Source organism: Lates calcarifer, linkage group LG12 (genome assembly GCF_001640805.2).
Source record: "Lates calcarifer isolate ASB-BC8 linkage group LG12, TLL_Latcal_v3, whole genome shotgun sequence".
Lineage (NCBI taxonomy): Eukaryota > Metazoa > Chordata > Actinopteri > Centropomidae > Lates > Lates calcarifer.
Window position 1 is genome coordinate 18,938,909 of NC_066844.1, and position 12,231 is coordinate 18,951,139.

The following is a 12,231-nucleotide window of genomic DNA, read 5'->3' on the forward strand; positions in this document are numbered from 1 at the left end:
GACAGAAACGCAAGAACCAAACGATAACAGTTCCTAGCCTGTCGAAAGGTCCCACCCGGATAACAGAAAGTATTGACTGGCTCAAGTATGACTGGCTGTGTAATTCAAAAATAATAATTAGAGTTTAATGAGTTTAAAAATGCTTATCAAACTATTTTTCTAAAATTCAGCAGATTTGAGGTTGAATTCCAAGAAACAATGCTCTGCTGAACCTGTGGGTGGCGCCAAAACGTTTAGCATAGCCTCATTCCTGTTAAATACTGAATATATACCTGTCTGTAAAGCAGCAAAATCTGAACACGCACACAAGCTGACAACAAAGATGCTGCAGGTCTTTTTATTTATAATTTAAACAAGGGGCCAGGCAGTAAAGAATAACAGGCAAGACTGGATTACTGAGCGGGCAGCCGGTTTAGACCCCAGTTTCACTGTGTTGCAATTGGTTAGTAGACTTTTGAGTTACTGCAATATAATAAAACATACATCAAATATAAACAATACAGAAACATAAACAATATAAACAATGCTGGTAAGGACCTTAATGTGGTTTTTACCAAAGGCCCTGTCTTTCTGAGGGGCCCTGTGTCAAAATGCTTGTAATATTTCAGTCAACATTATGCCTACTCCTTGCATTTTCCTAAATGAATTTGAATTTAATCAACTGATATGAAATGACCACATATTAACTTGGAGGTAGGGAGGGCCCCACAGTGCACTGTTGCCCTGAGGCCCCATAGTGGTTAATCTAACCCTGAGGACAAGTCAGTATCCCAAAAGTAGGAAGGCGTTGGGAGACAGCCTCGGCTGCCACATGTGCTGAAATGAATAGAGTGTAGCTCTTTAAGTCAGACTCTTGTTGGGTTTAAACATGATTTCAGTTTGTCACATTGTGCTGTTTTGTTGATTCTTCTATTTTCTCTGAGAAACACATTGGACAAGGAGTGATGCAGGTCTCTGTTGGCGATGATCCATCTTTCTCTAAAAATCCCTCCCTAGCTCTTCATCCTGGACTGTGTTAAATTGGAGCCTGTAAGGAAGGTCTAAAATCAGCAGGGGGGCTGGTTCTAAACAAGAAAGGATGTTTCTGGGGGTGAAGTGATACAGTGTTTTACCGAATTAGCTGCATTAGAGTGAAGTGGCTGACATCTTGTAGTAGGACAGAGATTTCATAGCAGCTCTCATGCCTGTACAGTAAGTGCTGCATTATTGCACAAATGATTCATATCAGTGCATGTTTGTACACTGAATCAGAATTTACAGTTTGTGGATAAAACAGATATTTATAAGTGAACATGAAATATATATTCATGTCATCATAATACCTGCTGTGGATTGAAGTGTACTTTTAGAAGAAAAAAAAGTTTACCTTTAAAAATATCCAATTCAGTCAAGCATCTTAAGAGTAAAAAACAGAAGTAACACCAAGCTCCTGCCAATAAAAAAAAAGACCTGGTTTACATAATTTCCCCTTATCTCACCTCTGTGTAGCAAACTGAGTCACACCAGAGCTTTCCTCTGTTAACCATGCATTACCTTCTGAGAGGAAGCCATTCACTGAGGTCATAGCAAGTATTTTAAGGTAAAGATTATTTAACCATGTTTTCAGAGAATAATCATTGCTGTTTTAAAGGCTTATTTAACATGACTGCATCAGCAGCAGTCTCAGTGATATAATCAGAGGAAAAACCCCAACTACAAAAACGGTGAATGAACTCCTGTGATGCAACCAGCATATCACCAACTTTAAACTGTAACCAACTTTAACTAGCACTGAGTGAGAGAAGCTCATGAAAAAAAAACTTAAAAATTGAGGAAAAAAAAGCCATTCAATAAACGTGGTTGTTTCTAAAATGTTTTGAGCAACAATGAGACAGTTAAAGAGTGCCAGTGATCCTAAAAATGAAAATTAGTGGTTTTATAAGAGAGTTATGTGGGGAAATTTTTCTTTCTTTTAGTCAATGCTCTTGGCAAGAAATCATCCACCAGAAAAACCCTGCTGTTTAAGACCACAATTTGTTATTTTTACATTGTGGTTTTTGTAAGGCTCAAACTAACGAGGTGCAACATGTTCATTAGTGAACTTTAGAAGTGCTGGTAGGTGGATTTTGTTGCCTTTGGACAGCATGTGGATATTAACTATACAGACATGAGAGTGGTATCAATCTTTTCAACTGACTCTGGGCATGAAAAAGTGTATTACCCAAAAAACTATTTCTTTAAGTGCACAGGACAGAGCTGAGAGCTCTACTCTTCATCAGAAACAGTCCAGCAGTCCAAGCTTTTCAGTCATGATACATGTACCTCAATGTGTTGGCACAGTTAGGCCGGAACATAGTTATCAAGCAAGCCTGCTATCCCAGTTTGGTGTTCTTGTGGAAACCAGGCTATTAACCAGAGCAGGCCTCCACTAAGGACCATGCAGGAGCACACGGGGTCACCTCTGGAGCCAGACTGCTGTGAACTGGCTGCTCCTTAATTGAATGCAGAATTGATTTCACACACTTCGACTGTTCCACTGGGATAGATAGATAGATGATGACAGTGGCTTTGGATTGTGTTGAAGGAGATTACATTGATCTCCGTTCCGCTGTCATCCCAATGGTCAATGCTATTCTGTGTGTGTGTGTGTGTGTGTGTGTGTGTGTGTGTGTGTGTGTGCGCGCGTCAGTCTGAGTTTATCTACATGTATGTGTGAGCATACGTTAGTGGGCGTGTGTGTCAGCATGTGAGAGAAGATACAGGGAGTCTCTTAGATCGTCAGTTTGGAGACAAATTTGTCAAAGGCTTGAAAGAACTGAGTTTATTGTAGCCTCCAATCAGCTGCCTTGCCGGAGGTATCCATGGCAACTGAAAGAGTAAAAGTAAGGTTTGAGGTCTCCAGAGAATTTGGAAGAGACAGAGAGAAGGACTTTGTATTGCCACATAAGGACTCATTTCAAGTGCTGAATATGACAGAAAGGATATCAAAGTAGTGTGGTCGCGGTTTTCTGTGTGAACAATTCAAAGAAAGATAAACACCCAGCCCACGAATACATAATGTAAGATCCCTCAAACGCTACTCCATACTCTTACATATATTGCATGTCACCATTTATGTAAGCTGCATAACTGCTCTCCTATACTCTCCAAAGATTTATAGAGGAACACTTCATGAAGGTGTTAACACAAGAGCTTGAACCTGCCTCCCTAAAAGACTATCTGTCTGTGGTTAAAATAATAATGTTAGATGGCAATGTGAATAGCAAAGAGAATAAAGAGGCAGAGGAGGTAAAAGATTTATTTCCAGATATTCAAGAGTGAAATTTAAACCCTTGAGTCCCTTTTTGTAATCTTTTAGTTAGTTGCTCCACACTGAAGTATTGTATTTTAGCACTTAATCTGAAAACTGGTATGTTGGTATTGACAATAGTTTTCTGTTTTTGGTGGAAGACTCTATTTTCAGATAATCTGGTCAATGCATGGACATTATGAAAAAATGCATTTAATACGTAGCCTGTAGTATGTTTACATCCATACAAAACTTTCCTTTGTAAAATGTAAAATGTATGGTATGCAGCATTTTTTTTCCTTTGCAACATCAATGTCAACTGCCGGAAGTCTTTCCTTCTGTGTGATATTATCATGTGTCATGTAATCCCATGTGGGATAGTCCATTTCAATGGTATGACACAAATATAAAAAATTAATTCAGTAATTCATTCAATCATTCATACATTGCCTCAAGGCAATTTTGAACTGTGAGGGGGTGAACAAGCAGTTCACCAGTGGTCAGTGTGCTTTTAGTTTGGAGGCAAATGTGAAAGTGTTAGATTGTGTCATATAATCATCAACTGATTTTATTTCTGAAGGCCCCCCATTATATGAAATAGAAATGTCTACTTAGAGACAATTAGTGAATAAATGAAACGTAATTAGGAATCCAGTCTTACCCTCTGTGGCCAACCACAAAAGATTGTTCAGATTAGATATAAGGTAAGATGTAACAGTCTATAGCACAAATCATGAGGACAAAGGAGAGGTAAAATTTCAGCCCTTTCAATAAGGACAAGAAGTCAGACTGGCAGTAGACAACGTGCTGGCAAGTACAGACAGGCAGAACTTAACAAAAGATAGCAGGTTTAGACAACTCAGAAACAGGCGAGCTGATAGAAAATGAGCATTAGCTGCCCTCCATACATACCGGGACTGATTGTGTGATGGATTAGATGTGTTGTAGTCATAGGGTAAAAGTCTCTTCCCATTACTGTGGTAGGATTGAAAATATACAAGAAATGAATTGATTAATTGATTAGCCCATTGACAGAAAATTAGTCTGTAAAGTTCTGTGATGATTTTATTTTGTTTTTTGTGACACATGATAGTAAACTGAAAATACATCTGAAGACGTCGCCTGCAGCTGTGGGAAATTAAAACTAGCATTTTCCACTATTTTCTAACATTTTTATAGACGTGATAATTAATCAAGACAATAATCTTCAGATTAATCAATAATGAACACAATCATTAGTTGCAGCACTAAGCACCATATTTCAAAACCATGGGCATTAATATGTTGCTATTAAAGCCTCACAAAGGGCTTTCCACAAAATTTTGGATCCTGGCTGCAGGAATTTGTTGCCACTCAGCTACAAGAATGTTAGTAAGGTCCACTGATGTTGGACCTTGTTGGCCAACAAGTTCATTCTAACAGGGTTGAGGCCAGGGCTCTGTGCAAGCCAGTTAGGTTCTTCTACACCAACCTGGGAAAACTGTTATTTTACCTCGCTCTGTGGATTGGAGCAGTGTCATTCTGAAACAGGAAAGGACCTTCTCCTCACTTATTTAAAGGTGGACGCTGAGTATCTAAAACATCATTGTCTGGTCTGATTCCCATTAATCAGAGCTGTCTCAATAATGATATCTGGGGGTCTAAAAGTCTGACAAGGTAATCAGTACCTGCATCTTTCTCAAAATGGCTACCAGTATGATTCCATTATAAGATATGGCTTTGGTACTACAACTATGTAGTGATGGAAAAACTTTGTGTGAAACTATGCAGCAATAGGAGTCTGTTTCCTCTGTCTTGTTCTCTCTGTCTTTAACATGGCAGTGTTCAGGTCCTTGGTTGTCCATCGTGAGCCAATTAATCAGAATCAAAGGGAGACAAATCCTGTAAACACAGACAAGCTGTGTGCACGGGTCCATAAGAGAGAGAGAGACAAGCAGAGGGAGAAAGAGGGAGATTAAGGGCGGATTCTCCCCAGACCTCTTCTCCCTACTTTCTTCTGGTAGAAGTCATTAAGATTCATACCCCTGATCCTTTGCTCTGCGCCGGCTCCTCACTGCTTGCTCCATGCATCTCTAGCAAGACAAAAAAAAAAAAAAAAAAAAACAGAACCTGCACACCCACGCCAGAATTAAAATGGTGATGCAGCACTTGTTTTGTGTCAACAAGAGAGAGCATACAGAGAAAGATAGAGAAAGTGAGATAGTATGTGAGAGGGCAAGAAGGAGAGAGAGAGAGAGAGAGAGAGAGGAAGGGTCTGACAGCTGGTTGGTATTCCTGAGGCTTAGGCAGAGAGGCTGATGGTGCAGAGTGGACATCACCAAGGAATTTCAATGTGGATAGAGCGGCTTTCTGTTGTCAGAGTCAGAACCCTAACCTTTATATTATAGGCCTGACTGTTTTACAAAGTACTGTCTGTTTAATAAAGTAAATGCTATTCAGATCAGTGATATTAGTCATTGCACATGGACATTTATGCACAGGTTTAGATTTTAAACTACAGAAAATGTTGTGTATGATGGTTCACGGAACTTACTTTAAGTACAATATTTATATATATATATATATAATATTTAACTCTTTAAAATATATATTTTTTCTATTATATGTCTCATAAGACAATGGGGGCACTTGCTGGAAACAGCTTGAGCCTTTGCTATGACCTAAAATTACTTTTCTAATTGACATTTAAAAAACACTGCTATTTGTTTCTTATTTATTTCAATTCAGTGAGGAACCAAAGTTTCAGAATATGACACATACAACTTGTAAAACATTTCCAATCAGACCATCAGTCCTGAGGAAGTAAGGTTAGACAAAGGTCACAGAGATACTGTATGTTCACAGTGTCTTAATGGTAGGATAAGATAATTATTTTCCAGTGAATAGTTTATTTTACTGAAAGACTATTGTTATAAATCATCATCACTACTTCCTTGTTGGGTTGTAATCGCTCCCCAGGTGTGGATCCACCTGTTGGTCTTAACTATGTTAGGTAGTGTATCAAATGTGAGGGTTAGGTATTGCATCATGTTAGACCATTGCAATAAATGTTTACCCAAAAGTCAGTGATCCAATGGAATATTTCAAATGACTGAAATACAATGTCTGACACTAAAGATCAGTTTATGTGATTGGATTTAACACTACAGTGTGGGAGAGGTATCAGCATGTTGTGCTGAGCCTCCAGGAGCCAACGCAGTGTTAGTCCCAAGGTTGGACAGGCAACCACAAGCATCTGGATCCAGCCTCCCTTCTTTCTCCAGGGAAGACCCAGCTCTCACTAAACCCAACCAATCCACTCAGTAAACAGCTGGATTATTACATAACACTTGGTGGGAGCTAAATAGCCTTGAGTTCTTTGAAGAAGAAAAAAACAGAGAAAAGATTAAGCAGACTCTTCATTTATTCGTTTAGTTTGGAGTTCAACAGTCATTGACAATCATGCGGCCGCGCTCATTCATCTACCGGGGCCAAAGAGCTTCAAGGCTGTCAAGCCCCAGCTCAACAATTTTCAATTCCTTAATAATTTATTGATGGCGGGCAGTCAAATTGCATATTAATAATGTAGAAGGGCTCAGTACAGTGTTGATACAAAACACCCCTTCAGTCGGGCTCATTCATGCTCACAGACCTGGAGACATATGTACTATGTTTAGGCCCACGTGGTCCAGTACTGGCACATTGCATGAATCCAATCTGCATCAGTGAACTGTGTAATGTTAGTTGATGATGGAGCAACTAAAAATCCTTCCTTCTCATGTTTTCTTTTATGATTCTGTCTTTGAAGATGTACACAGGATAAAGCCCCAGAGGTGAAAAAAAAAGGTTTTTTATGGGGGGGAAGCTGGGGAGGAAAAACATATATACACTACAAAGAGACTGATATGAAGAACAAGGACAAATTGCAAGCTGGTAAACTTGCGATATATTAACAATATATACACTATATTTTCAAACACAGCTCAAATGCTCATTTAAAATGTTTTTTGGTTTTTTTCTATCAATTCCTATGTAAACCTGTTGGTAACGTTTAAGCAACATTTTCCCCACATACATGACCACCTCTGTTCTCTGCCGATTGGACAGCTATATTGTATGTTTGGGCACGAGCCAATCACACATGTAGGACAAATTAAGTGACCAATGGCGGATTTCCATCTAGGTCAGCATCTTTTATTCAGGAGGCACGCGTACACAGTTACATGCCATCCCGCCCCGGGGGCCCTGCGGAGACCCACTCTGCCACTGAGAGATGGGCCCACCATTTTGTTCTGTTTTGAAAATTATCTCTGTGCATGAGATTAGCTGGGGGGCCCACGAGCTCTTCCCTTTGTTGTGTATCCCAGTTTGGTTATTTCCCGGCTGGTGTCTGCGTGCACGATGTGTGTGTGTGTGTGTGTGCAGGGCGTGCGAGAATGGTGCCTGGCTGCATTTGTGAGCATGCATATTTCTTGTGTGTGTGTGTGCGTGCGTGCGTATTTAATGGGGGTTTTGCTCGTTGCAGGGGAGAAAACGATCTCGACGGAGACATCTGATGCCCATTCTGTGTATGAAACTGTAGTGCACTGCTGCTGAGCTTGAGGAGAACGCTTATAGCATCTCAATCTGTCTGCGGTGTTTACAGCTTCACAGTACAAACCTTCCGCATTTGAACATACAGTAGACACTTGTGTGTTGGTGAAGTGAGGCAGGGTCAAAGGTAAAACAAGGCATTTATTAGAGTGACAAGAGACTCTTCCTTGAACTGTTTATGACCCCGCGCTGGTGCACTGCACTGTAAAGCATGGCTAATCACTCCTAACTACCTAAGCTTTTGTTCAGAACTGTTCCACAGGAGGGATTAAAAAAAACTGCATCCGGTTGACACAGCGCATTCGACAAAAATCTGCTGTCAAAAACACAACCTGCGAGCAGAGAATAACATCATGCTGAATGTACACAAGTAGGAACACGAGCATGTAAAGTTGGTTATGAGGCTTTACGATGCCACTGCACCAAAATGTAAAAAAGCTGTCTCTCTCAGCCGTTGGTTTCCCTCCACAGACTTAAAGCAGCAACAAAGCAACTAGGTAGAGAGCGAGAGATGGAGAATGAGAGAGGGGGAGAGAGAGAGAGAGAGAGAGAGAGAGAGAGAGAGAGACTGGGGATGTGGTTGCTATAGTAACCATCTGGTGGGTCTGAACTGTTTCTCCCTGGCATTCATTTCATCATATTGAGCCTCTGTCTCTCTTCCTCTCTCTTCCTCTCTACTCTCACTTTTGTTTATCCCTCTCTTTCCGTCCTTCTCTCCTAGCTCTCCATCTCTCTTATCTCCTCATCTCCCTCTCGTGCCGCTCTCCCACTCTCTTCCGATCTGCCTGCCTGTCTGCCCGCCTGCCGCCCTTCCTCTTCCCTCATCCCTTCTCCAGCTCTCCTCTTCACTTCCCTTGGAAAACAGTCAGAGAGAGAGTGTTTAATGTCAATGCGGAGTGGTCCTTCACATGTCTGTCTTTTTGGCTGTTTGTCCATTGTTATGACTCTGTCCTGACACTCCCATCTGTTAAATCTGGACTCTTTGCCTTTTTCAGACAACCACAATACGTGAGGACAAGGTCCACAGTGCCAGAATTTGGGTGGGATTCAGGGTTTTTGGACTGATATCTGAGAGGGAACTTGCTTGAAAGATTGACGTCATCTGCAATCACGATTTAGCTGCAACCAAAGTGGGTTTCACCATCATATCATAGGCAGGGTTGTTTTGTTTTTTTTTTTGGTCAAATGCTCTGATTCAGTTCTGCCCAAAAAAACACACTTGACATAAAACCCCACGTGGGAAACGGCAGCATATGCTGTTGTGGTGTCGAAAGAGATATTTATTTATTTTTCCAACCAGGACTGCATTTTCCTTTTCCACCTCTTATCAGAGCTTGTCCTTGTGAATTCCCAGCAGGGTCTCAATCACCGAGAGAATACCTGATCCCAATGCCAATTGAGCTTTGCCACCACACACACACACATTCATGGACACAAAAATAGCAAAGATCTGAATAAATGTATCAACATGTGCACACATGCAGTGGAATGAAATGCAAATGTTGCTTCAGCCGTTTGCATGTCGCACATATTCTATGACTGCATCACATAAAGCCCATTGATTCACACCAAGAAAAAGGGGGAGGTGATTTTCCCAGTGAGCACTTCAGCATGTGAGGTCACCGTGGGTATTTCCCTGCGACGACACAAAGGTCAGATTCAGGAACCCAGAGCAGCGGCTGTGAAAATCAGTCTGGCCAGCATGTGTGTGTCTGTGTGTCTGTGTGTCTGTGTGTTTGTGTGTGTACAGTGTGCATTATCTTGTGTGTGTGTGTAGCTTACAAGGAGCTTGAAGGGTGTGGTCTTCCCCCTGGGATCAGTGACCTATGTATGTTCTCCCTCTCTTCCTCCCATGAATGTTTCTTTCTCCTTTATACCTTCATGTCGCTCCTCTTTTTCTTCTGTCTCCCTCTTCTTCTACACCTGTCAGAGCTTATGTAACCTAACAGCTATCCAGAGCTTGACTTCTGTCAGCCCCCTTTCACAGCACCAGTGATTAGCCTCTCATCAGTCCTCACTACAAAACCCATTTGCCATAATATTATCCAAATAGTGACTGAGTTAGTTGATAAAAAGCTTCCCATTACATTAATGACAATGATGGAGGATCTATTCGTTGTAAAGTGTAATTTTGAGCCTCTTCCAGCAGCAATGGCCACCCAGCTCAAGTGTGTGCTTGAATCTGAACTGATCTGGCCAGCCTGAGGTGAGCAGCATCTGCTGTATCTCAGTGATAACAGCATTAAGACCAGTCTAAGGATGCAGCTTTGTGGGTGCCTGTGATAAACTAATAACCTGCAGTTGAGACAAGTCCCTACGTTTAAATAGGAATATGTGTTACTTATGTAAGATGGATATATTAAGCCATGTTATCTTAATTAGCTGATAATCTGGGTGTCTATTGTGATAACAGGTAATGTGGCTGTCACTTGTGAGAGAGATGGACAGTAAGAAGGTAGAACCTAGACATGAAGTCTACTTTGCAGTCTACTTAGCATTTTGACATACCTGAATAATGAAAATATTTGTGTGGGACAAATGCTGGAGAGAAATTTAGGAAAATAAAGCAGAATGTGATTCAGTCAGAGGAGACTTTTTGAAAAACTTTACATTACAGATTGTGGCTGGATGAGGTTTATTCTGTTGCATTGTTGTCTGAAGTCTGTGGGACAAAATTTCAGTTTTTATAATACAGATACAGTTAAGTCTGAGCACATCCCCAATAAATCTGGTAAATAATGCCAAGAATATCCCAACAGATTGGAAAGGAGATTACGTGGAAGACATTTGATAGACTCCAAAAACTCCTGAGTATGTTTTTTATAAATGTGCATCAATTAAAGGTGATACATGTAAATTTAGCCATCGCTATATAGCTAACATTTGCATTAACAGCTGTTTACTTACCATGAGCTTCAGCTATTGTTGCTTTACAATATGAGAAGTCAGAATACATCCTCTGGACAGCACTACTCCTCTCAAGTTGGACTGAGGGCAGGCACAGAGTGGTATTATGAGACAGGATGTGCCAGGGCTAACTTCATTGGAAGCAAAGTGATAGAAATAGAGGCAAAACAGGAGTTAATGTTGGTGTTGCCTTCCTTGCTAGTAAAGGAATGAAGTTTGATGCACCCGATTTCTTCTAGACTCGTAAGTAAACAGCTCTTCTTGATAACTTTGGCCATGTAGCAATAGCAAAAACTTACATATAGCACCTTTAGTTTTATCAAACTGATATATTGGTCAAATCATTCAAACTGGCAGAAGAAAAGTATTACATGTAGTCTGTCAGTGTTTGTGTGAGTTCACATGTGACACCTGTTCCTCTTTGCTAATGCCATTTTTCTGTGTTTGGTGCTTGGTTGTCATGATTATTACGATGCAGTGTAATTTTGCAGTGTTAGAGAGTGATGCACCTGCAATTCAGCAATTCAGATGGTGACTCTTCAGCCTCTTTGACACTCTGTTAGCTGTCTTAAGAAAATCCACTCTTCCTTTCAAACCTCTGCTGAATTAGACCCATGCTGGTAGTCAGTACTCTACTTATGAGTCACACGAGTAGCTGCATTTGTAGTTGTGATTTACTATAGGTGCACACTGCCCAGATTGCTGCTGTGTCTGTTGCAATCACTGCAAAATTATGTAATGCAGGACGGAGAAAAGTTTCAAAAATCATGAGGATGTAATGCCAAAAAAACAGAAAAAGCACAGACACTTAATGAGCAGTGTGCATGGCAGATAGCAGCCTCAAAAATGCCCTGGACATTATGAGCTTTACCAAATTGGTATTTACGGCAGGACTATTGCGCTGTGGTTGTCTTTTTCCTCTTCACTCTTTCAGCAGCATATTTCCGTTCAAGTCCTACAGGTTTGACTGTATGGGTATAGTATGTGACCCTGTGTTAAGACTAATCATAGCCACACATGGTCCAATCATATCAAGCCTTCACTGCAACATTGTGGAAGAAAGAATCCACCGCACAGACAATCATAAAGCATTACTCTCTAAATGTAACATCCTCTCATCCTGCGTGAGGGGATAGGCTGTTACTGCAGTAAGCGCCATCGTCATGGTTGACTGCCGTCTTGGAAGAAGGGACTATTTTGGCAGGATAATGCGGTCACGCCACTGAGTGAATGGGGGTCTTGAGAGAAGAGGGCAGAGATAAGAGAATGGAGAACATTCCATTAAAGATAGCGATGGTATCAAGCCGAGGCTCAGGGAAGACTATTCTGCACTGAAACCCACCGCAGCACCCATCGAGTGCAAGGTGCATCTGTTACCATGGTACCCGGCCCAGGCAGCCCCTTTCATGTCTGTCAAGACTGGGGAGGGAGAGACTAGCAGTATGTTAGTCTCGCCTGCAGTTGGAGCTGAAATGGACACGTGT